The 27,634-nt window shown below is 35.1% G+C and overlaps 1 pseudogene; it reads left to right on the plus strand.

Annotated features, from left to right (window-relative positions):
- LOC138703009 (tetratricopeptide repeat protein 7B-like) overlaps window positions 1–26,521 on the plus strand; it is a 47,263-nt pseudogene extending 20,742 nt beyond the window's left edge.
- The last annotated feature ends 1,113 nt before the right edge of the window (window positions 26,522–27,634 follow it).

Genomic DNA, 27,634 nt, shown 5'->3' on the forward strand with positions numbered 1-27,634 from the left:
TTGAACTTCTGCCAGGTCCAAAACATCCTGCCCGGAAATACGTAGAGGCTAGGAGACAAAAGAAAAATTCTGGTATTAGTAAAAGCTATGCAACGTCCACTAATCTTGAGAGATTGACTCGGAGGGAGAGGGAGAAGAGACGAGGTAAATATCATTACAAATTGATACAATATCAATATTACAACCAACGAAGGAAAGCAGTGAGGTCTGTCTTGGGACATAACAATAAATCCTGTAATATTGACCCTACAACCGTTTCTGACCACTTTTCAAATATATTCTCCTTTCCCAACAATAATGTCCGACCTGATTATCCGACATATGCGTCAGAAATGGAAAAGATTATGAATGAAGAAACATTTGATCCACTAGTAACTCCGAATGAAGTTGCTTCAGTCATTAGCGGTATGGCAGTTGATACCTCCCCTGGACCGGACCATGTTCTCGTACGAGCAATCAAAGATATTCTAGCAAATGAAGTCATAAGCCTAATTGCAACACGAATGCTCCAGTCAGGAATAGTTCCCCCTAGCCTCCAAAAAGCAAGGACAGTTTTGGTTCCCAAGACAGGGGATAGTCAAGACATATCTAACTGGCGTCCAATAACCATCACTTCTGTACTTCGTAGGGTAATCGATCGCATTTTGGACAAGAGATTGCGAAATTTCATATCATTTAATGACTACCAAACTGGTTTTTCTAAAACACCAGGGACGCTAATAAATACTTCAATTCTCCGATCAGTTCTTCATGGTGCTAAAACAAAAAAGACTGACGTAACAATTGTCTTTCTGGACATCACGAAAGCTTTTGATAGTGTTGGCCATGACCACATAAGAGCTACTTTGGAAAGTTCTCCTGCCCCAACACAACTTACCCAACTTGTGATAGCTCTACAGGAGGTAAACACAACACGAATTGAATTAGATCACACAAAAACTAAACCAATTGTTCTAAAGAAAGGAGTCATGCAAGGATCTCCTCTGTCGCCAGCTTTATATAATTTAGCAACAGATCATATTTTAAATGAGTTATGCGAGCAGACAATAACATCAACTTTTGGATTTGAACTTGTACCAAGACTGCCTCCTTTAACTGTTCTCGGCTTTGCCGATGATACCGTAATTACTGGTAAAGACGAAGTTTCCACTATTGAACTGACAAGAATGGCTTATCAAAGATTTACAGACATTGGGCTAAAATTAAATCCTAATAAATTCGTAATTATAAATATCTCCAAAGGTAAGCTTGTCGGACACAATCTCAATATATATCCTGATTTTGAAATTAAATCTATTGGTACAAATGACTCTATTCGCTATCTGGGAGTAAACTTCTCTGACTCAATAGATTTCAATCCCCAGTCAACATTGAAAGATCTAAATAATAAACTTGAAACTCTTACCTCGTCACCTTTTCTTCATGCAGACCAGAAATATTGTGTTCTAAATACCTCCATCTGCCCTTCCTTAATGTATCAATTTCAAAGCATCCCTTCTGAACTTATACCAAAAAAGTTCTTGGATGACGCCGACAAATTAATAAAAAGTGCACTGAAAGAGGTACTGAATCTGCCTACAGACATTCCTGATGCAATGATTTATAGTCCCAGGAAGTACAAAGGACTAGGAATTTTTCGAACAAAATGAGAAGCACTGCTACAACAAATTAATGCCCTTCGATGTTTACACAAATCTCAAAACCCATACATCATACAAACACATCAGGTTCATGAGGAGCGCATTAGATGTGCCCAATCTCTGAACATTGTTCCAGTAGATGCCTTATTTCATAAGAATGAACATTTCTTAAATGTTACAAAGATTCGTAACCTTCTGAGGAACAGAGAATTTGATATTTGATGTAGTCATCCACAGAAAGGGAAAGGCGTAGTTTTATTTAAACAATATCCTGGTGCCAACAAATGGATTTGTAAACACGAAGGACTCTCCAACAGCGAATGGCGCGATGGCATTAAAATGGTTGGAAATGTTGCTGCAGTATGTGCTGTGCCGGGAAGATCTCAGGACAACCATTGTAGGCATTGCCACAACGAAATTGAAACTCTTGCACACGTCTTGGGATCCTGTCCGCACGGCAGAGCTCTGCGAAATGCTAGACACCATCAAGTACGTCAATTACAGCCACTGCCCTTAAAGATGCCGATTACAACACCTTTGAAGAAGTACATGGTCTCTCCGTCACTGGCAGTACACGGAGTATAGATATAATAGCTTACAAGGAATCTACAAGATCTGGATACATAATTGATCCCACTGCGCGTTTCGAAACAGATGAGGAACAGCCAGCAGGAGTGGATAATGAAAAAAAGAATATCTACAATCCTACCATTCCCTATTACCTCAAAAAATACCAGCTAAAAGAGCTTGAAGTAATCGAACTTCTTGTTGGAGCAAGAGGTACCGCTACTCTCTTCATGAAAGATGTGTTTAACAGGCTTGGAATACCTACATCTATTATTCCGATTGTAACCTTAGCTGCATTGAAAGTATCAATTGCTCTCCTGAAGAATCACCTATATTCGAAATCAAACTAAGTTCAGTAGCATTCTTTACTTTTTTGTAACACTTATCTCTCTAAAAATAGGTATATTTCCACTAATCTCAAAAAAAATTATTTGCAGCTATGTACTTGTAAGAATTTCATTGTTAAAACAAAATTAATGGTTTTTCATGAACTTGTAAAAATTTCTATGGTTAAGTACTCTTTGTCCCTTGTGGCAGCTCACGAATGGTGAGAAGATATATAAATTTAAAAAATTTTATTACAGCTACATCAGTTCAAAATTAATTAATTCGTATAGATTAGTGAAATGTCTGCTACTTCATTGTTTCAGGATATACAGCAGGTTATTATCTGTCATGAATTTCTACCAATGAGACATACATGTACACACGCACACACACATATGTGCACACACATACACACATTCTCTCCCTCTCTCCTCTCCTTCCCCCTGTCTCTCTGTCTCTCTCTCTCTCTCTCTCTCTCTCTCTCACACACACACACACATACTCTGTCTATCTCTCACACACACACATTACATTAAATTATGTTATATATTTTATTACAACGTATTATGTTACCTCTTAGTCTACTTTTACTTGTGATTGTCTAGGTTCCTTACACGCGCATTCCTTGGCAGCATCACGTGTAGAACAAGCATTGTCGGAAGTAGCGTCGTCACTCAGTTCCTTCACCCCTCGTCCTGGTCCACAATGTGCCTGGTTACTTCAGTTACAAATCTGGCTGCTCTTGGCGGAGATCTATCTGTCCTTGGAGCAGGTCTCTGCTGCTGCAGCTTGTATTCAAGAAGCCACTTCTATTTTTCCACTTTCACATCGTATAATGTACAGTTACCCTTAAAAAGAATGAGACAATTCTTGGTCGTCGGAAGTTAAAGTTCTACAGCGCGGTTCACTCGATATCGACGTAACGATACATACCATGACAAATAGTACAAGAATTGTTACAAGGACCACAACAAGGACAAGGACCAGAATAAGGATCACGAAGAAGACAGCCATTTAAGGCCAGGATTTCACAACATAGCTCGAGTCACAAAATATCATTGCTTCACTGTACCGAATGGTAAATGCCTGCTAAGGGATCTACATTCTGGACTGCTGCTGTCACTGTCTTGTCTCGGTAGCTCATATAGTAGCGTGTCGGTTCTACTGTATAACCGAAACGTCTCGTGTTCGATTCCGGGTAAAACTTTTTTTTATTGAGGTGTAATTAATTTGTTCAGAGTTCCTCGACTGTCTAATTTGTCGAAAAATATGGAATAATTTATGTCCAATTTCTGGGTCCTACAAGTGGGCTGAACCTCGTCAAAAAAATAAATCTTACTTGGAAGTTAAAAGTATTCTTCCTCAAACAAAAATCATAAGAAACAAAAAGAGACCTGTTAACTTAAAATCTTGTCCACATGCCATCAGCTTCTATTACAGCTCTAAGTCGATCCGGCATGGATGTCACGAGATTGTGGAATAAGTTCTGATCCCCGGCGAGATCTTCCCAGGTGTCAACAACTTGATCCCACAATTCGTCTCAATTTCGAGTATGTCGGTGGGCATAGGTGGCTATCTTTCTCTTTTTCAATTCCGCCCATAAATTTTCGATGACATTCAAATCAGGTGACTTCGGAGGCCAATTAATGATTTCGATTTCGGGTCTCCTTTGAAACCATCTTTGAATGCTTGCAGCATAGTGCACGGGATGGTTATCCTGCTGGAACAGCAATGTTCCTTCGGGAAAACGTTGTCGGGCTGAGGGAAGGAATATAGTTTCCAGAATGTGCTCGTAAGTTCCCGCATTAAACCGGCCATCGATGCGTTCTATAACGCCAGGTCCATCGTAAGACATCCACCCCCAACACGATATGCTAAAGCGCACCGATCTTTCATGTCGGTACACATAGCGCTGGTCATGTCGGAGACCATCCTCACGATAGACACGGATAGGACCTTCGTAATCACTCAAGATGGTTGTTTCGTCGGAGAAAATTACATTTCTCCAATCGAAATCCACTCGATTGGTAGCAAAGGCAAGACGGTCGACAGCTTGTGCTTCCCCCAATATTTCCATTTGCGCAGCCCTCCGGCTCCTAATACCGCGGTTCCTCAACCTGCTGATCACAGTCTGTGAAGAGCCGGGAAAGTTAGATGCTGCTCTTATTTCGTTAGCAGTCAGAAAGGGGTCCTGTCGAACTGTCTCGAGTAAGAGAGCATCCTCTTCCAATGAAGAAACCCGCGGACGCCCAGAAATAGGGCGACTTTCGACCCCCCCCCCCCCGAATTTTGGTAATGATGAATCCACCTCGCGGCTGTACTTCCAGGAACACCGACCAAACGGCCAGCAGATCTAGCCCCATATCCAGCCTCAACTAGAGCTATAACTCGCTGTCTCATGTCACGTCGGTTCGCCATTACGATGAGAAATGAGGGATGACGATAATACTTTAGTGTAGACAATGACTAACGTGATATAGAATTATTGAAATAAGAGGCATCTTGAATAGTAAGAGTTAATAAATCAACCCTAAATTAAATATCTAAATAACAGGATATAACAGGAAGTCCAATTGTTGCGAAACTAATCAAATTAAATCTAAGCTGAAGTAGCATAGCCATTGATAAATGTTTTGTACATAGAATTAGACTGAATTCCTATTCGACAGAACCTATAAACAATGGCTTGTCTGAACATGATAAACAAATCCTAAGTGTTTCCAATGTCACTGAACAATTTCAAAATATTAATTTAAAAACTAAGAAAGGATCGTAAATGCTGTATCTAATGATTATTTACATTTATGTCTACAAAATGAATCTTGGAAAAACATATATTATGATACTGGTACTACTGATATTAAGAGTAAATATATTGAATTTTTCACTTAATTTCATAATCACTTCAGTTGATGTTCTCCACTCAATGTTGTGAAAAAAATTCAAAAGTAAAAACATGTAGATAACGCAGGGACTTAAAAATCTCATGTATTAAAAAGAAGAATCTATATGTAATGAGTTGCAATGTAATGATCCTCATGTTCTTAAATACTGCAAGAAGTACAGTGTAATTTATCGGGGACTTAAAAATCTCATGTATTAAAAAGAAGAATCTATATGTAATGAGTTGCAATGTAATGATCCTCATGTTCTTAAATACTGCAAGAAGTACAGTGTAATTTATCAAAAATTGTGAAAGAGGGAAATAGAATATATTTGAATAGAAAAGTACAAAATTCAGATAATGCAATTAAACCTATTCGGAATATTATTAAATTTAAACTTGTAGATATCCTAAGAAAGAAAATATTTTTTCATTAAAACCAATGATTATAAAGTAGAGGATCCCAAATCTATTGCAAATTCTTTTAACGTATTATAGTATATAGTACAGAAATATTATTGACAACTTAAACATTCAAGATTTTGCAAAAGATACTGCAATTGGTTACTTAACAGATGCATTTAATAATTAGTATTAATATATTATGTAATTAGTCAATACCTGCAACAGTGCTTTTTTATTCAATCATAACATGAATAAAATTGAATGCACATTAAATTAAACACTATTGTAAACACGTAGATAAAATAGTTAAAATTAACTGAAGCTGTGAGAATGAAATAATCCAAAGCCATACTTTTAACAAAAATTGTTTTGTGCGAGTGCATTTCTTACACATATGGGAAAGCTATTAATAAAATATTGTAATAATTACTCAACAAATGACATAGCCTAAGGACTCTAAACCTTTGTAAAAGTTTGTCTATTATTATATATATATATATTTTTTAATTTCATTTTAATTGTTAGTTTTTAATATATATGCATTTACAATGTATAGTGTGTGTATAAATGCATTCATTAGATTAACGTTTATAATATTATAACTTGTAATTTTGTATTGTTTGCGATCATTAACACTTAATATCAGGACTTTGTAAAACTCTATTTTAACGTTACTTAGCTATTTCAACGTTATTTAGACAAAAAAAATCGTTGTGTAGACTAAGAATCGAACTCGCACTCTTCTACACAACACGCGGAAGTCTTACCGTCTGAGCTATTGAAACGACATGAAAGCTTTCCTTTCTGTGCGGAGTGTCGATCTAGTCATGAAGGTCCATTGTCGATTTAACTACACGATTTATGCATATATTTATCTTTTATTTACGTAATATCATATTTTTTGCAGTTTTTGAAGTGAATTTCGGAACGATGCTAATAACAAACCAAATAGCCTGAATTTAAGTAACTAAGTATTCGTTATCTTGTGTATCAGTGCTCTGGTCTCCGATCATGCGCAGTGTCTTACATCTGAGACTTAGGAATATTCAATCGTCTCATCCTTTTCCAGGGAAACTGTACATGGTGAGTGCAAGTCAAAAATTAAGTTTTTAAAATATTATTATTCTGCTGGAAGTTGTCGAATTTCTGTTTTGCAAGTTATTTGTATACAGTTGATGAATCTCATTTTGTTATTTTGTTTATAAAGAGAGTTAGTCCACGAATACAAACAAGAATTTACAGAAACAAAGTTGTGTTTCCAGAATGCTGTTGCTATTAATCCAACACATATAAAGAGCCTTCAACATCTGGTATGTAATATATATTGTACCTCGTACACTCCTCTTCCAAATAGTGTTGCACCATTCATAATTAGTGAGAATTACAGACTGAAATGAACATGAATTATTGTTGAAGATTCACTCTTGGAATTTTGATTGGTTACATAATATATTTTAGTCTGTTTTATTCACTGGTCTTATTGTTCAGGACACTCCACAAACTACTGAACAAAATAATTACGTCAAGCATGAGGAACCAACCATATGTTCTATTTATAAATAAGACTTCTGCCTATCAGAAACAAAGTCTGAGTTTAGATATACATATGTTACGTTGGTGTAACTGAAACTTGAACTTTATCTGAATTTATTTGAACTATAAGAGATATATGGATTTTCTTCCTTTGAATTCTTGATGTCATGTGAACGCATGTACTTGTTTTCAAACTTTGAAACAATTAAACTGGAAGCAACATGTTGTCAACATCAGTCGAGGCTCTTGCCAAACAATGCCACATCTGTGGCTTGGCTGTAGTGCATTGATCTTTCATCCAGGTGACTTGGGTTCGATTCCCATCGCGGTCATGATGGAATTTATGATTGAAAAGCACATGTTGCAGGGAATTTTTTACGAGATACTCCAGTAGTAATTTCTTGCGCATGCTTCTCAAAATAATTTAGCTATTACATCAGTCCGTGTTATACTTACCACTCTCTCTGTTGTATGTACAATGAGTACAAGTACAAAATGAAGCGCAACAATATCATGTAACTAAAATGCTATTTTTCCACATAATTTAGAAGACTATTAACACACTCTGAAACTGTTAAAAGTGAATATGTTAAATGTTTCACATAGGCCTATTAAATTTTAAACAAGGTACTGTAATAATAATAGTAATAATAATAATAATAATAATAATAATAATAATAATAATAATAATGGCTTTATTTAACCTGGCAAAGTTTATGCTGTAGTGCCTTCTCTTACACTCAACCAGGATTAAAACTTGCTTACAAAGTTGAACATACAACTATATCGGATTTAGGTAATTACATACAGATACGATTTACATAATGAAATAAAAAAAGTAGTTAAATAAAAATTTACCTAATAAAATAAAAATAAACACAGTGGAATACATATTAATGTTGTTAGAATCAAATACAAATCACATAATAAAATCAGAAGCCAATAATTCAATAAAATGTACACAATAAAAATAAAAGTATACACATTGGAATACATATTGGTATTAAGTTACAAGAAAGTATGATTCACATAATTGAACCAGAAACCGACAATTGAATAAAATGTACACAATAAAAAAAATCGGAAAACATATAAGCATTAAATTAAAAGAAAATGTATGACTAGTGTATAAAAAAGTTAGTCGTGCAGTAAGAGTGTGAATACGACACACAGTTTGTTCCTCGTGGCAACAGGTATCTATAATGAATCTGATCAAAGTACATTTCATTTGTGAGAAGAAACCCTAACTGAAGGCTACAGTGGAATACATTGGACTTTACATTATCATCATCCTCCTGGATATGGTAAGAAGACTGATTGAAATAATTATATATCTAAACAAAAGGAGTACAGAAAATTGATATCTGCTGTTTCCCTATAAAAATTAACCTAATGCTACGTTTACACGGCGACAGTTTAGAGAAGAGAGCTAGAGATTATAGCTGAGTATCACCGTGTAAACGGTTGTGAGAGTAGGTATCTCGTTGACTCTAATATCTAAATAGAGTCTAAATAGAGCGGCCTTGAAAACTGCTCTCGCCATGTAAACACCCTGAACAGAGAACTCGCATATACTGTCAGCTCTCATTATAGCTACTCTAAATTATTCAGCTAAGTTGAACTTTTTCATTAACTCTTGCGACTGTTGCGTACGAGATTATACAAGCTTGCGCATAACTCTTGAAATACAGGTCTAAGTAATAATCATGCTACGTTTGCATGGCAACAGTTCAGAGCGAAGTTCTGAAGAATCATGAAAGCTCTCTAATGGAGTGTTTACACGGTGACAGAATATAGCTTCTCTAAACCCATTAGCGAGCTCTCACGAGATTTATATAATTCTAAACTCTAAGTTACTCTCCGGACCGTTTACATGGTGCAGACAGTTTAGAGTGAGAGAAAGAGTTGAGAGAGAGCATTTAGAGAAGAAGTTAGATGGGTGATGATGTCATAAAAACGCACTGACCAGCCTATGGTCAGTGCGTTTTTATGACATCATCACCCATCTAACTTCTGAGCAGTGTGTCAGCAGTTGTGTAACCTGACCGCGCATAGCACTTGCGTTACTAATATTGTTGGGTGAGTCATTATTTATTTATTCGTATATTATACTATAATTGCACGAAGGACGGAGTTGATACTCTTGATCAAAAATGTGCAAATTATAGCTCAAGTCGGCACACATGTAATTTACATTCTATGAATCAGACATGCATGAAAATAGTACCAATGGTAAGAGAAACTCAAAAAGTTTAGTTGTGTTAACATTGTTTCCCTACTTGATAACACGCCTCATAATAGTGCATATAAACAAATTTGTTTATTGTTGAGGCGAAATGGCTGCTATAGACGACAGAAGAGCTTAATTTTCATGTGAACCAGTCAGTTATTAATGTGCAAAAGTATTACCGAACAAAGTTTGGTGCAGATTCACCCAGTGGGCCTAAAATCCGTAAATGGTACACAGATTTAAAGGCACGATTCTTCGCAAGGGGTTGCGACTCCATCCATACCTACTACAGTTGCTGCAAGCCCTAATACCAGAGGACAAAGTGCTACGAAGAAATTTTTGCACAAGTATGTAGACTTTAATTGAAAACGATGATGAATTTATTCGTTCCGTGGTGTTTTCTGACGACGTCACTTTTCAACTTTCTGGTAAGGTGAACAGACATAACCTCAGAATCTGAAGATCGGAAAATCCTCGTGGATTGTAATGTACTACTGTACGTGGAACTTGACTATAGGCTTGATGTGTGCCGTGTTACGAAGGAGGGGGGACACATTGAACATCTTTAAGTCAAGAAACTAAACGTTTGGAGTTTCTCTTTCCATTGGTACTATTTTCATGCACCTCAGATTCATAGCACGTAAATTACATGTGTTCGAAACCTGAAAGGTCTTTTGTAGGAACCCTGTATAAAGACAATTTTCAGGCTTCCTGATGAAAGAAAGGCAACGGATGCAGCTGAAGAAGTAGTTCTTGAGAAGAAGAAAAAGAAGAAGAAGATATGCTTTGTGCTCCCCAAAATTAAAGAGGAAAAAAAATATTCTTGCTACAAGGGCCAAAGTCCAATTTACCTCCAATGTTGAAAAAAAAGTGTGCAGAATTTGCGATGAAAATGCCTGATTGCGTTTAAACTCCTCAAAAGAGACCGAGTGTTCAAAGAAAAAAAAAAAAACAATAATTTTTCAGATAACATTGTTCATCTTCTTTCATTATATTGTGTTTATAATGGTTCTACTAATACAGTGTAATAGTTGTGCCTATTTCGTTTTGTTAAATTATGACTATATTCTTGTTAACAGATACCGGTACAGACCCCACTGTACCTGTTTTGTAATGTACTACTGTACTCCAACCACGAGAAAGTCTTTGGGGACTGAGACGAAGCGGGGTAATGCTATGAATGAATGTTGATGTCATAAGATGTCATAAGGTCACACACGTGGGTACTCATATCTGTATTGGCTAGCTCTCACAGCACAAACAATAACATTGATACACACATATTGATACTACCTTAGTTACAAAATTAGATCACTGTTAATCTCCTGTCTTTTAATCTCTCCATACAGGAAATGACATATGCAGGAGAGCACATGGTTTTTAAACTGACGTTATAACGGTAATATTATCTATCTACTTCGCTCCGATAGATGACGCAATAGTAAGCACTTTCCTTTCATGGTTGATCTCCTAGTTGGAGAACAGTAGGTGAGCGTTATTATTATTAATATAATGCATTATCAATAGTATTAAAGGAATATAGAAAATATTCCACATCAAGTGAATGGTGATAATTGCACAGTAATAATAATAATAATAATAATAAACAATAGCGATAATAATAACATAATAGTGATGATAATAATAATAATAATAATAATAATAATAATAATAATAATTAGTGATATTATTATTGTTATTATTATTATTATTATTATTATTATTATTATTATTATTATTATTATTATTATTATTACAGTTCGCACTTACTGGAGGTTATGGACCTTTCACTGTACCTCCTCCAGAAAATAAATAAGCAAGAATAAAACCCACAAATTAACAACTAAAACAATGGGCCTTGGTAAAATTACGGCCAAATTACAATAAATTAACAAAACTAAAAGCCAAATTCAGACGCCTCAACAGTCTCAGCTAATTTTGACAATGCCTGATTTCTCAAGGTCCTTATTCTTGTAATTCTTGTTAAACACATTCCACAAACAACTTTCCAATTCATAAGCTTCAATCAGTCTTCGTGTCTTCGACACTCCATTGTTTTTGGCCGTCATTTATACTGCTTCTGTCGCGAGAGTTTATGAAAAAGTTCAACTGAGTTGAATAATTTAGAGTAGCTATAATGAGAGTTGAGAGCATATGCGAGGTCTTTGCCCAGAGTGTTTACATGGCGAGAGCAGTTTTCAAGGCCGCTCTATTTAGTCTCTCTAATATCTAATTAGAGTCAACGAGATACTTACTCTCAAAACTGTTTACACGGTGATATAGCTTGAACGAAACCTGGTGAAGCTTGACCTTGATGGAGAAACCAGTTCTACGGTCGGTTAAGAGTGGAGGGGGTAACGCTTGTTCAGTCTCGCTTGCATCTCGTCACATAACATTGGCCGGTAGTCGATCCCACACCACAATACTGTTCTCTCCCTCCAAGTTTCACCAGGTTCCGTACGAGCTATACTTAGCTATAATCTCTAGCCCTCTCTTCTCTAAACTCTCGCCGTGTAAATGTAGAGACGCAATTCCGCCGCTCAGAGCGCTGTTCGGTTCTAGATATTTGTAGCAGAACACTTATTGACATTGACATTTGTGGCATTTAAAGGACTCATCGTTGCGTACTAAATGCTTCGTACAATATTTTATGGTCAGTAGACGTAAGTTCAAAACTTCTATGTATCAATTATATTAAAATAAATGGTTGTCATTTTTGATATGAAAAGATATTACATATTATAAACTCAGGCACTACCTTCCTGTTGTTCAGTTCATACACCATACCTTTTCGAACATAATGAAAGAAACTTAATACATTTTACATGAGCAATGTAGTCTACCATTTTCATATGTTTATTTATTTATTATTATTATTATTATTATTATTATTATTATTATTATCATTATTATTATTCATAATTTATTCTGTTAAGAACAATAAAATAATGTGTTTAGGGTATAAACCTGTTGCTAGGAAGCGTAATGTGACCAACAGCCTTTCCTTTATATTAATGACAATCCTCATAGTTGTGTCTTTTTTGCCAATTACAGGTCCGATGTGTAAGCTCCATGCGTGTTCCGGCGAGATATCCAGGGTTTTTCCCACGTAGATCTATTTCCCCTATGCCTTCTTCAATTCAGAAGAACTGCACACTACAGCGGCAGAAAAACGTTGTGTTTCTGCCATAGTTGTAAACGCACTGACCAGCCTGTTCTTTTCTATATGCTCGTAACACTTTCTCCCACTCTAAACTGTCTGCACCATGTAAACGGTCCGGAGAGTAACATTAGAGTTGAGAGTTATATAAATCTCATGAGAGCTCGCTAATGGGTTTAGAGAAGCTATATTCTGTCACCGTGTAAACACTCCTTTAGAGAGCGCTCCTGGTACTTTAGATCTTCTCTCGCTCTAAACTGTCGCCGTGTAAACCTAGCATTAGTTGGTCATTATTCTTGTTATCCTGTCACTCTAAAGTATAAAATCTGTTCTTCACTTGTTCTTATTTCAGAAATAGAATTCTTCTCACTGCTGGGCACACATAAGAATGCAAGTGAATCAGACATTATTACCAACTAACAACCAACATCTTATTTTGTGTCCACAGGGACTAATTTATCACTACTTGGGCAGTCAGAGACTAGCAGAGAAAACATTACGAGATGCTGCTAGAATAGATCCTGCTTCCCATCAAACTTGGTGAGTACTGCTTGTCTTTTGTACGTCACTGACTAGTCCCAGCATCATTGCATAGCAGTGTGAAGCAAGAGCTTACAAGCAAAGTATATGTTATTCTGTTTCACGGAAAAACACATGAGACATATATTAGTGCAGTAATTGTCAGCCTCTTTGATGATTAGGCCCTCCCCCTTTTTGTCACATTACCTTAGTGTGACCCCTCTGGCCTAAGGTGTAGAGTAGAATATAGAATACCGTAATATGAAATTTGGTATCAATTTAAAAATAAAACAATTTATTTTATTATTATTTTATTTAACTCAAAGTGTGATGTTTAAATTTCCATAGAACAACATTTAAAAATTACTGTTATTATTAGAAATATGCAACTGAAAGGACTGCAAGATCCAGATACATTAGTTAGGGAACAATGGAAGAAAAAATTAAATGAACAATATGATAATTTTTTTGTTTGGTTGAGGATATAACTACAGCACTATAGAAAGTCCTATAATGGAGAGATTATTGTTATTATTCATTTGTTTGTGCCCCCCCCCCCATTAACTACTTTTCGAATCCCTAGGGGGCCATGGCCTCCCTGTTGAGAATCACTAGGGTGTGTGTAAGGATGTGTATGCTTTTCTTTATTTTTGTGTTGATTGTTAATAAGACTACAAAGTTCTTTACAAAGGCTTTGAGTAGGTAGGCAGAAGGACAATTGTGCCATATAGATAACCTGAAGTATGTTGTGCCTTCATTTCTTGGTTAGTTTTCATATTTTTCCTAGCTTTATTAGATATTTTCCTCAGTTTTCTCTTGTATTTGTTGTTGTAGTAGTGTAGTATTGTAAATTTTGTTTGGGTTGGTTTTAACATAAAAAAGCATGTTTGTGTGTTATATCTAACGTTTTGGTTGGCTGAAGAAGTTCTATTTCTTTCATCTAGCTAATACAATTTGTACTAGATATGAGGAAATTATTTGGAATACGACGATCTTATATTTGTTGCTGAGAAGTTTAACAGCCTTTTGGCTTCAATGTGAAGTTTTATAAAACACTGTTTGTGTTTCTCAATGTACACCAGATTTTATTACAGTTTTTGAGTTTATATTCATAGTCTCCTCTTGCAGATATGTTATTTCGTTGCCTAAAATAATATTCTACATGAGATCTTGTTCTAATGTCATATGAAGTGTGCATTTCCATAATGTTGCAAGTGCCGATACTGGGAAAAATTTATTTTTTCACATATCTCAGTTGTAGGTGCCATGTTTGAAAATATTACAAAAGGTTATGAAGAAAGTGCTGCTCAAAGTAATAAAGTAGTGTACTTTCAGGGTGCGCAAGTCACAACATTGTATGTACTGTATGAAACTATTTTTGTTCCTACTGTAAACTTTACAAATTGGCACTTACAACGTTTTGGAAATGCACGTTTCATATATTGATTGAAGTTATTTTTTAACTTTACTTGAATGTCTTATTAATTGATTTGCGTTATCTTGTATTAAAATCTGATCATTAGAATACAGGACCAGTACTGTAATTCTCTTACGAGTTTTATCTTAAGTCTCAGTTGAGATTCTTGTACATGTTTAGCTGTAATGTCTTCAGTGATGGAATCATAAGATGGAGACTAACAAGGCATTGCTGATGGTGGGATTAGTAATAGTATGTAGAGAAATTGTGAACTTTAGATTTAAAATAACACTTGTAACACAAAATACTATGCAAACTTGTACACTTGCAGGAACAAATTTTGGTATTCAGACAAGATGTGAAGTTCCATATTGTTGAATTTACTACTTTAATCATATTGAAAAAAAAAAAAAAACTTCTTTTGATAATATTGCATCTGTAATTGAACTAATCTTTTTTTTCTTTTCAGGTACAATTTAGGAAAGGTATTGGAGTCTTTAGGTGAATTTGACACTGCAAGTGACTGTATGGCAACAGCACTGGAAGTAGAAATATCAAATCCTATACTCCCATTTTCTTCTATTCCCTTGACCTTCGACTGAGTAGAATGTTACATTTTGTTTAGGTTTATTACATATTTTATATTTTGCAAATAGTTGTAACATACGTAGCTGGGGTTGCAATCTTGTACACAATCTGCATTATTGGAATGTAAGTCAATGTATCTCGGATATGTTGAATTTCAATAGATCTAAAATTCGTATCTCCAGAATATAATTACTGGAACGAAGTCTATGAGAATTGATATTTGTGAAACACTTGGAAACTTATTTACACAACCAGCAAAAGAAGACAAAACTACATATTTTGATTAAAGCACATATGTAATTCTACTGAAAAATCATTATGAATGAACATTAAATTTTGGAGTCTGGTCTTATGTTTTTTTATTGATTATAATATATTGCATTGTTCACATCTTTAAATTGATAACATTTTTGCCTACGTGGTAGCTTATTTCATCAGTGCGGTTTTCGGCGTAATAGATCGACTATTGATCAGATTTTTTGTATTCGACAGATAATGGAGAAAAAATGGGAGTATAAGGGTACAGTACATCAGTTATTCATAGATTTCAAAAAGGCTTATGACTCCGTTAAGAGGGAAGTATTATATGATATTCTTATTGAATTTGGTATTCCCAAGAAACTAGTTCGATTAATTAAAATGTGTCTCAGTGAAACATACAGCAGAGTCCGTATAGGTCAGTTTCTATCTGATGATTTTCCAATTCACTGCGGGCTAAAGCAGGGAGATGCACTATCACCTTTACTTTTTAACTTCGCTCTAGAATATGCCATTAGGAAAGTTCAGGATAACAGGCAGGGTTTGGAATTGAACTTGTTACATCAGCTTCTTGTCTATGCGGATGACGTGAATATGTTAGGAGAAAATACACAAACGATTAGGGAAAACACGGAAATTTTACTTGAAGCAAGTAGAGCGATCGGTTTGGAAGTAAATCCCGAAAAGACAAAGTATATGATTATGTCTCGTGACCAGAATATTGTACGAAATGGAAATATAAAAATTGGAGATTTATCCTTCGAAGAGGTGGAAAAATTCAAATATCTTGGAGCAACAGTAACAAATATAAATGACACTTGGGAGGAAATTAAACGCAGAATAAATATGGGAAATGCGTGTTATTATTCGGTTGAGAAGCTCTTATCATCCAGTCTGCTGTCCAAAAATCTGAAAGTTAGAATTTATAAAACAGTTATATTACCGGTTCTTCTGTATGGTTGTGAAACTTGGACTCTCACTCTGAGAGAGGAACATAGGTTCAGGGTGTTTGAGAATAAGGTGCTAAGGAAAATATTTGGGGCTAAGCGGGATGAAGTTACAGGAGAATGGAGAAAGTTACACAACACAGAACTGCACGCATTGTATTCTTCACCTGACATAATTAGGAACATTAAATCCAGACGTTTGAGATGGGCAGGGCATGTAGCACGTATGGGCGAATCCAGAAATGCATATAGAGTGTTAGTTGGGAGACCGGAGGGAAAAAGACCTTTAGGGAGGCCGAGACGTAGATGGGAGGATAATATTAAAATGGATTTGAGGGAGGTGGGGTATGATGATAGAGACTGGATTAATCTTGCACAGGATAGGGACCGCTGGTGGGCTCATGTGAGGGCGGCAATGAACCTTCGGGTTCCTTAAAAGCCATTTGTAAGTAAGGTAGTTTATTTATTATTATGAAATTAACTGTGTCATTGGTTCTGTTAAAATTTTTACAAGCAACAAAATCTCTGCATTGTACAATGTAAGTAATAAACCAAAAATAAAAACTTCTTGGAATTTTAAAAAAGCAGATTGGTCCAATTTCCAAAATGAGATAGAAGGGAGGTGTAATATACTGCTAGAATCAGAGTTCAAGTCAACAGATGAAATGAATAAAAAAAATTTGTGAAATATTATTGACAGCAGCCAAAAAACATATTCCCAAAAGAAAGTTAAAGAAATATAGCTACTTTTGGTCTCCGTCTTTATCTAAGTTAAAACACGAAAGAAATATAGCAAGAGTCAAAGCCGAAAGAACCAAGTGTCCAGAAGATGTACAAAACTGGAGAAGAAAAGCAGCCGCTTTTAAGAAAGAATTAATTACAGCAAAGAAGACCAGTTTCACAAATTTTGTAGAACATATGGACTATAGGAAAGTTGGAAATAAAATCTACAAATTTCTTAATAAAACAAAATTATCAAAAAATACAACAGAACCATTACAATATAATAACAAAAGCTTAACTACAGATAGGGAAATAGCAGAATCCCTTAACAAATTTTATGCTCAGTCTCAAAGAATACCCCAAGCATACAAGAAAGACGATAAAACTATCCAAAAAACTATCAGAGAAACTAATAAACCAAAAGATATACAAAATTATATTTTCATTCAAGATTTTAACGACACAGAACTGGATCTAGCAATAGATCAATTACAGAACAAAAAATCTCCAGGACCTGACAAGATCCACCCAGAGTTTATTAAACACCTTGGAAGGAAAGGAAAAGAAATCTACTTAAACTGTATAACACATGTTGGAAAATGACTGTACCATCCGACTGGAAAAAAGCCATTATCATCCCGATTTTAAAGAAAAATAAACCTTCAAACAATATTAATAGCTTCAGATCAATATCTTTAACCAGCGTTATTGCAAAAGTGATGGAAAGAATGGTAGCATCTAGACTTAACTGGTTCCTAGAATACTACAACCTACTTAATAGTAATACAAAATATAATACATACAATTCCAAATATAAACAAACACACCGAGGACTTCCACAAGGTGCTGTTCTGAGCACAACGCTCTTTAATATTTATGTAAACGACCTTCCATCAATAATACAAACTTCAGAAACCAAAATTGCTTTATTTGCTGATGACGTAGTCATTTTGACTCCAGGCTCTCCAAAAAAAACTAAATTAATTAAAGACAGAATAGAAATAGCCCTAAACAAAGTACATGAATGGAGCTCCAAAAACCTCATGACTATTAATGTAGAAAAAACAACTTATGAATTATTTACACTAAAATATAAACCAGTGAATATTAACATATATTATAATGATAAACCACTCAGAGCAGTTGATGATGCCAAATACTTGGGCATCACTTTCGACAGAAAACTTAGTTGGAAAAAACATATAACAAACATCTCAGAAAAGGTTGACAAGAAACTGCAAATCCTGAAAAGATTAGCTGGTGCTAAATGGGGCTGGTCAAGGGGAGTCCTTAATACAACATACAAAATGTATATTAAACCAAACCTCTTGTACTGTTCTGAAGCTTTAATAACAGCAGCACATGCTAACATCAATAAACTTGAACAAATACAAAATCAGGCTCTTCGCCTAATCACTGGAGCAGTTAAATCCACACCTGTTGATGCCATGCTTGCCTTAACATGGATCCCATCAATAACAACAAAAATAGAAGAACAAGCACTGCTCCAACATGAGAAAATGTTACGACTGCCAAACTCTAGATGGACAGAAGAGAACTTCCCTTCTTCAATCCTTAAAACTCATAGTAGTTTCCTAGAAAAGGTAACACAGATTAAATCCAAATTGAACATTCCTAACACCAGAGAAAATTTATTTATAAGAGAAAATCCATTGGAATTATTGCAACCTACCTTCAGTTTAGAATTAATGGAGGAAATAAGTAAATCAGACACACCAAAAGAAATACAAAAGCTTCTAGCACTGGAAACGATCAATACTAGATACCCTACAGAAGAATGGCTACACATATATACTGATGGATCAACCACAGAAAACCTTACTGGAGCTGGAGTTACATGTACCCATTTTTCCTTTTATCATTCTGTTGGCAGAGACACAACAAATTATGATGGTGAAATAGAGGCTATACACATTGCTCTCCGACAATTATTATTAAATCTTCCCTTAAATAAATATAACAAGACAGTAATTCTTTCAGATTCTAAAGCTGTAATTCAGGGAATATGTTCAAATGCTACAAAGAAGTCAACAAAAATAAGAGAATGCTACAAAATGTTAACACAACTCCAAAAAGTTAATAAGATTGTCCATCTCCAATGGATTCCAGCACACTGTGGAGTCATGGGGAGTGAAACTGCAGACACACTTGCCAAGAAAGGCACAACAATAAAACAAAAGTCTAAATTTAATTTCTCATATTCCTCAATAAAACGCTTGATCACTACAAAATTTTCTCATTCATACCTACAAGAAATAGAATCAAATGCTAAAGACAAAAAATGGATTACACTACTTTCCAACCCAGATATAATCCCCCAGAGACCAAGGAAAACAGCAGTTGCAGCCTTCAGACTATTGACAAATCATGACTGTCTAGCAAGTCATCTCTACAGAATAGGTATCTCAGCTTCACCCGTATGTGTCCTGTGTAACGATCCAGCAGAAATGAATGAAGACCACTTGAAGACCTGTGAAGCATTAAGATCAGAAGAAACTACAGTTCAAAAGTATTGGAAAGCACGACTGCTAATGGCTTCATTGCCAAATGCAAGGCACTAGACAACATCAACAACAACAACAATGTAAACTTCCCTTCGAGTGAGAAGAAACTGACATTGATTTCTGGCAAACATGTCATATTTTAATACATAGGGACCTCAATTTTTAGCATCTATTTTCATCAAAATTAGCATCTATTTCTCTCAAAATTATCATCTACTTCTTTCCGAAGGAAATTTTGTGCTTTCTACCTTTCATTTCTCAAAAGATAACATTGTGAACAGTTCAACGTTTTCCTCCTTCAAATTACATTGTCTGTCTGAAACAACAGCACCATACTGTGATAAAACACGTTCACTGTCAACATTGTTTGTTGGTGTCCACAGTACTCGCAAACGATATTCTGAAAATGCTTCATTTTCCAATATAGCTATTGGAGAATTTACAAAAAATGTTTTAGCGTCTGAAGCATAGAGTCCCTGAATGGAATACTCTTTCATGAGCAGTTATAGTTGTTCACCCATTTTACGAAGGAGCACGTGTCTCACAAATTCAACCAACTATGCCAACATAACTAGAATAACTATCCAACTCTGCTGTGATCTCAAAAGCAAATGGCTGAGTAAACTGGCGCGACGCATTTTAGCCAAGCCCGTATCGAATATAGAACTTGATAATCGATATTACGATATGTGTATCAATCATCTGTCCTTCATTATCAATATATATAAATTAAAGTCGCTCACCGGTCAGAAGTTTTCGATCAGCTATGAAAACAACTATATACTTTATTTCAATGTACAAACACATCGGAAAAACTAAATATACCAACAAAATAAATATTTTCTCTCTCTCTAGCATTATGATATGATAGAATATTCAATAGGAAATCCTTGTTTTAACCACAAATCCATAGTTGTGATAGGTGCTCGAAAACTTTTGACTGTTAGTGTATATATTATAAAATGCACTTTTCTGATAAATCGCTATTAAATAGCATTTTTATGATAAATTGCTATTTTAAATAGCATTTTTGTCGTGATTTCGCAATTTGATAGGAAATTCGCATTTTCAATTCAGATAGAAAATCATGCTAAATTAAATCACCTGACAGACGAAGAAAAATACTTTATATCCCACAATTTAAAAATTCGCTGATTTCACAAATGCGAAATTTTCAGGTTCCTATTAATACATAATGATAATAATACAGGTTAGAGAACAGGAGATTATCTGTTTTAGAAATGAAATCAATTTCTTATGAAATTATAAATATTATAATGCACTATATCTTATCTACGTAAATATTTTCTCTTGTTCAAATTACCTCAGAAATTGTACAACACTGTTACATAAATCTCGAAGAGATAAGTCATCTCACATGGATTGAAGAACATGATGTAAGAGCAATGAAAAAAGCATATGAGACTGCTAAAATGATCACAGAACACACTTTCTGGGGGCCAGAACCTGCAGTCTTTATCTCTCTGACAATATACATTATGCTAACCAACATTACTTGCATAAAAATTACTGTGTTGGGTACAGCTGTTGACAAGGAAGGCCAGTGTAATAACACCTCACCAAGGACAGCCAAATATTCCCTACATTTATCGCATAAAAATTAACAACTTATTGTACGAGTTTTTATGGACCATTGTACCTTAAAGAAGCACTTGCACAGAATGGATTTAGCTGATAATGCGGACTGCTGTAGGTATAAGTTATAAAGCGAAACAGCAAAACATGTTCTGTATCACTGTCCTGTTCGGGCAGAACTCAGAGAATCTGACCTGAAAAATGTTTGCTTTGTCATGACCATCAGCCGTGGCACTCCAATTTCTAGCATTATATAAAAACCAACGAAATGCCTTTGTTGAATACTCAAATAGAGCACTCAGCTGGTTATGAGTGTTATAATTGAGGTGCTCATTTTCAGAACGTCACTTGTCCACCTGATAACGAAAATGAGCTTCCTGTGTCCATGCATTCTTCAATTATAACTCTATTACGTACAATTGTCGTGATTTGACTTCAGGACACAAAAATTTTGTGTTAAAAGTGAGTACCGGTATTGAAATCAAACTGACTCTTGTTAACAGCAGAATTTGCGACAAAATATTAGTTCCAGTTTTGGAATCGAAAAGTCTCCTGCTCCCATTTGATTCTAAATGGTTTATAATGTCTCTTTCCTAGCCAGTAAGAAATTTTAGATCTAAAAACGTTTTTCGTGATTTCCCATAAAGTTATACTTACTTACTTACTGGCTTTTAAGGAACCCGGAGGTTCATTGCCGCCCTCACATAAGCCCGCCATTGATCCCTATCCTGAGCAAGAATAATCCAGTCTCTACCATCATATCCCACCTCCCTCAAATCCATTTTAAAATTATCCTCCCATCTACGTCTCGGCCTCCCCAAAGGTTTTTTTCCCTCCGGCCTCCCACTAACACTCTATATGCATTTCTGGATTCGCCCATACGTGCTACATGCCCTGCCCATCACAAATGTGTGGATTTAATGTTCCTAATTATGTCAGGTGAAGAATACAATGCTTGCAGTTCTGCGTTGTGTAACTTTCTCCATTCTCCTGTAACTTCATCCCTCTAAGCCCCAAATATTTTCCTAAGAACCTTATTCTCAAACACCCTTAATCTCTTTTCCTCTCTCAAAGGGAGAGTCCCACAAAGTTATGGGAATGGAAAAGGATCGTTTTGAAAATAAACTCCTCAATTGGTGTGAATACTAATTAGAGACATGTGTAAGATATGAAATGGGTATTTAGCTAGAAGTTGTTCCAGATGCGTGAAAAGAATTTGTTACTTCTCTTAAATAATCGCAGATTACAGACACTTTTCTACCTGTAATTATCAATTTGACAGAATGACGTAAGCATACAAAAGAAAGTTAAACTTACGTTATTACTTAAAAAATATAAGTAAATTATAGTGAACATTAAATCAAATGATTTGGCTGAGACTGAAAATAAACCAAACCCACTGTAACAAGAAAAATTACATAAAAACTTCGTTTCTATAATTTTAAATCCTTAATGTTTTTATCTCATTTCTAATTACAGCTATTTCTAATAAGGGAGCACTAATGTGCTTTTAATGAACAATCTCTCACATAACTTTTGGAACTTTAAGAGTTCCAGAAAACTATTTTTCTAGTGAAAGTGTTAAATAGTCTCTTTAAGGACGAATCTCCGTGCTCAGGATGAGGATTGAACCCTGAACCTCATGATTTATAGTCAAGAATGCTGATCACTAGACCACGAAGCCATATGTTATAGAATCTGCTTATTATATCGTTATTTTTAATAGCATTGATAGATAACACCACCTGTTGTGCATTCAAGTAGCAGAAACTTTGTGAATCTAAAGTAGCATTATATTCTATGAATGCTGTTAGGAAAACTGTCTATTCTACACTGCCATTTTGTATTCTGTGGTAATCTACCGCAACCTTACAAGACAAACACGAAGTTCTTTATCATGAATGTGAATTTTTTTCCTCCTTTTTCTTCTTCTGTTACTAAGTTCCACTGTGACTAACTACAGACACATTTCAACTTGTATTAAATTCATTGTCAAGTTTTTAAAGTGTAATTACGCCAGTTTATAATTATTTTTACACCAAAAATTAGGGCTTTTTAATAACGACAGCATAATTTTTCATTTTTCTTATCAGTCTGAAAATTATTTATAGGAACATTTCTGTTGTTTCATTAGGATACACGAGGCTTAAACGAGAAAGTAAGGACAATGTCCCTTCTTTAAAGACAGTGAAACTAACGCAGAATGCAGTGTTTATTCATCTGTACAACAGATTGGTAATATACACTGTCTGTGAAAAATAGTGTTAATGTAATAGTTTCATCCTTAGAAGATTAAATGAAGAGAAACAACATTCTGTTGTGGTTAAAGAATGTGAAGCCAAGGAAGGTCAAAAGGAATTGCAGAAGTATGACAAGAACTACAGGATCGAAAGGAAAGTCTGTCAGTGATAGATAGATTTAAAGGACAAACACTGTCATCTTCTTCATGGTATAAATAAATCCCATTCTGCGTTTTATCATCAGATGAATTTACCCATCTTGAGAAAAGAAAAAATTTACCCTTATTTTTTTTAACCACCTTTGAATTATAACATTGAACATTTTTGGAGTTCTTCAAGGAATTTGTGAAAATTAGTGTCGTTAGACATACTATAGATTAGAATTTAACATTGACTTACATTCACATGTTGCAATTGTCTCCAGCAATAAAACATTCATTCCTATACAATCGGTAGTATACTGATTACATAGGGCGACAACTGCCAGACAATACTTCAATAACAGTTTGTTGAAGAGGCCTAAGTCTTGAATTTTTTATTGTTCATTAGCTTTTTTAATTCTAGGGATAATGTTATGATCTTACTAGGCTTATGTGACTCGTACTACAAAAAGAGCAAACCTAAAAGTGGAAAGTGTGAACAAAGCTGAAGAACAATAGAAATAACGTCTGTGCCTGGCATTTCTAGTAACATCTGTTCCCTATTGTAGATATTGCGAATAAAACTATGTACATGTTGTAATGGTCAGTAGCACTGTTTATTGTATTATGCATATAATTTTTGTTGTGTTTACAATATTGTTTTAGTAAGAAATAAAATATTTGTTATTCATTGTAGATATGCAATTTTCAAATACCATATAAACAGCCTTAATTTAAGAAATAGGATGAAGTGAGGTCAGTGCATGTTTTGCAAGAATGTATTAACTAATAAAATATACAGGGGATATCACATACTGGGTGTTCAGCTGGGGCAGGTTCCACAACATGCCATTTTTGCTCTTGGCATGCGGACTCATGCCACTAGCCATCCATCATGGCTATTCACAGTGAAAAAGTGTTTTACTCACTTCATTTATCCAAGAAGATGTTGAAATTTCCTTCCTTTCTTTTCTGTTTATATTTTTGATATCTGCTTAAGAAATTGAAGGGGTGAGAATGAGTTAGTCCAAAGTCACACTTTTAACAAAAATAGCTTTTTGTGCGAGTTCATTTCTTACACATATGCGGAAGCTACTAGTAAAATGTTATAAAATTACTGAACAAATGACGTAAGTATATGCCGAAGAAATTATGGTATCGCATTTGATAACATTGGACTCTAAACTTTTAACATGCTGTCCTGTAAAATTTTGTCTGTGTGGTTTATGACTATATCATTCACACCCCTTCACTTATCCATCACTCGTTGGAGTTCATATCGTGATATGGTGGCTCTTTCCTGTCTAATATTCTCCAGTTTGTCTAAGGCAAATATGTTTGTTTTGTACACTCTTTCCTTCAGTGTATCCCAGAGATAATAGTCACAGAGTGTAAGATTAGGGAATCGTGAAGGCCACACATTAATGGTAATCACTCTGTCTTCAAACACATCAAGAATTGCAAATCAAGCTTTCAAGTATAACTCCCTGTAAAGTTGATTTGAATAATTTCGAAGGAAAAATTGTTCCGGGGCCGGGTATCGAACCCGGGACCTTTGGTTAAACGTACCAACGGTCTACCAACTGAGGTTGATTTGAATAATTTCGAAGGAAAAATTGTTCTGGGGCTGGGTATCGAACCTGGGACCTTTGGTTAAACGTACCAACGCTCTACCAACTGTACATACTTGAAAGCTTGATTTGCATAATACACGTCACTGTTCGTTAACAGAAAACCACAATTTAAGTCACACAGAGTTAGTGTGCACTCAATGTTGGTTGCTTGACGGTTGTCAGCCTACTTTGAGGGCTGTGGATATAGAGGGAAAAATTGGATCGGTGTCGGGTAGAGTTCCCGGGTAGGTCAGTTGGTAGAGTGTTGGTACATTTAACCAAAGGTCCCGGGTTCGAAACCCGGCCCCGGAACAATTTTTCCTTCGAAATTATTCACATCAAGAATTGCTTGTAAAGAAATATTAGTGACATGTTCTGTTGCAGAATCCTATTGAAAGAAGCGAAATTACACTTCCTTTTAGTCATTTGATTGGAAAAGAGGGTTACAAAATCAAACTAACGTACCTATCAGCATTTGCTTGAAAAAACTGGCCCTATAATTCATTTGCCACTAACAGCACATCAGACACTGATTTTCTGGTCGTGAAGAGGCCGTTAATGGGTAGGTGTGGTTTTTCTATGCTACAATAGTGGTTGTTTTGTGAATTTATATATTCACGCAGGTGGAACCAGACTTGTCTGAAAAGAAAATAGGGGAAGAATCTCTCTCTCCGTCATAAACATAGGTCAAAATCCACTCACGAAACCTGCGCTTAGAAACAGGATCACCTGGTATTAATTCTTGGATCACTTTAACTTCAGAGAGTTTTAGTTTCAATAATTTTGTTCCTTTTTGAACTGAACTGTAGGAAATTCCTGTATGTTCAGCCAGCTACCTAAGAGATCTTTTAATCAAAATGCATTGTCATCCAGAGTTTCCTCGGTAAGCACTCAATATTATGGATGGATTTTTTTTTTCTATAAAATTTTCAGTTTCTCCGAAATTTGTCTATTAAATAGTGAACAGTTGCATGACTTAGGTCATCAACACCAGAAAATTGTTGTTCAAACCGCCTTCATAGTATCAGGTGTCTTTCGAATTGTGGAAGACAATAGCACAGTGTAACAAGAGCAAAAATGCTGTGCCACAGACCCAATCCCAGCTGATTGCCCTGTAGTTTCACAGTCGTCCATAATGACTTTCTGACTTTAGATGTTTTATAACAAATGAGGATGTTAAGTTATTGAACACTGTTTCTGAAGTGTACACTTTAAGAACATCTAACTTAGAATTAACTTTGAAACTATATATATATATATATATATATAATATTACAATTGTTTTCCCATTTTAATTTGTATAAACTGCGATCAAATGAACTCCATTTTAAGTTACAGTAATTATGATTCAATCTGATATGTGGGACACAATATTATATCACTACACATGCAATTTTGCCGAAGGCATAAATTGTATCTGAAATGTGTGGCCCTATTGAGAACAGGATTTCTGTCATTTGCACTGATCTTTTAGTATTTCCGTGCAACATTGAAAGAAGGGAAAGAAAATTAACAGATTTCTTCAGAGACTTTAATGTCCAATTATTTTGTGCTTGTTTATAAATATGTGAACATTTTTAACTACTTCCCAAAAGCCGCATTCCAACTTGAAGTGCTTGAATGAAACTAAAGGTGCTATAGATTATTATACATGTGTGATCAAACAGCTTTTGTTACAGATCTGTTTCGCACCTCTCATTGGCTTTGAGTCTGGTGACAGACACAGAACACAGTCCACGGTATACTGTATTTATTTTGTTGTATGCAAGGAAACATTTCTAATTAAATAAAGTACAAAGAGTTGTTGGCTTAATGTTGTGAACTCAGATATTTCCTCTTTGGGCAATATAGTGAAGCTTTGATTATTATTGTTAATTCAATCCATAGAACTGCAACATTTATTAAAAGCAGATTAGTCTAATCAATTAAACCATTGTTATATTGACAAATTGTTCCGAAAATAAAACCTAACCATATAATATATATAGACTATATATATATTATAAACTAAGCATATATCTTTAAGGTAAGCAAGCCTTTGTTTATGGTTCAAAATATGGATTTTTGGATTTCTGGTGTTTATTGTTGTTTGAAGTGTTCTGAATGCGAATATGCGGTTTATAATCTATTCGGACCAAAAGTGGATGTTTAATGAGCATATAATTGATTGCATGTCTTTTCTGACCACGCCCACTTTTGCAGACATGAATGTTTTTCGATATAGTTCCTAAACCGTTGAAGATATTTTTATGAACTAACTCTTGTTTTTTGCGAGAAATTTCATATTTTCTGTTGATGCCTCTGTCAACTTTCTCTTTGGTC

The sequence above is a fragment of the Periplaneta americana genome, chromosome 1, assembly GCF_040183065.1.
Source record: "Periplaneta americana isolate PAMFEO1 chromosome 1, P.americana_PAMFEO1_priV1, whole genome shotgun sequence".
Taxonomy (NCBI): domain Eukaryota; kingdom Metazoa; phylum Arthropoda; class Insecta; order Blattodea; family Blattidae; genus Periplaneta; species Periplaneta americana.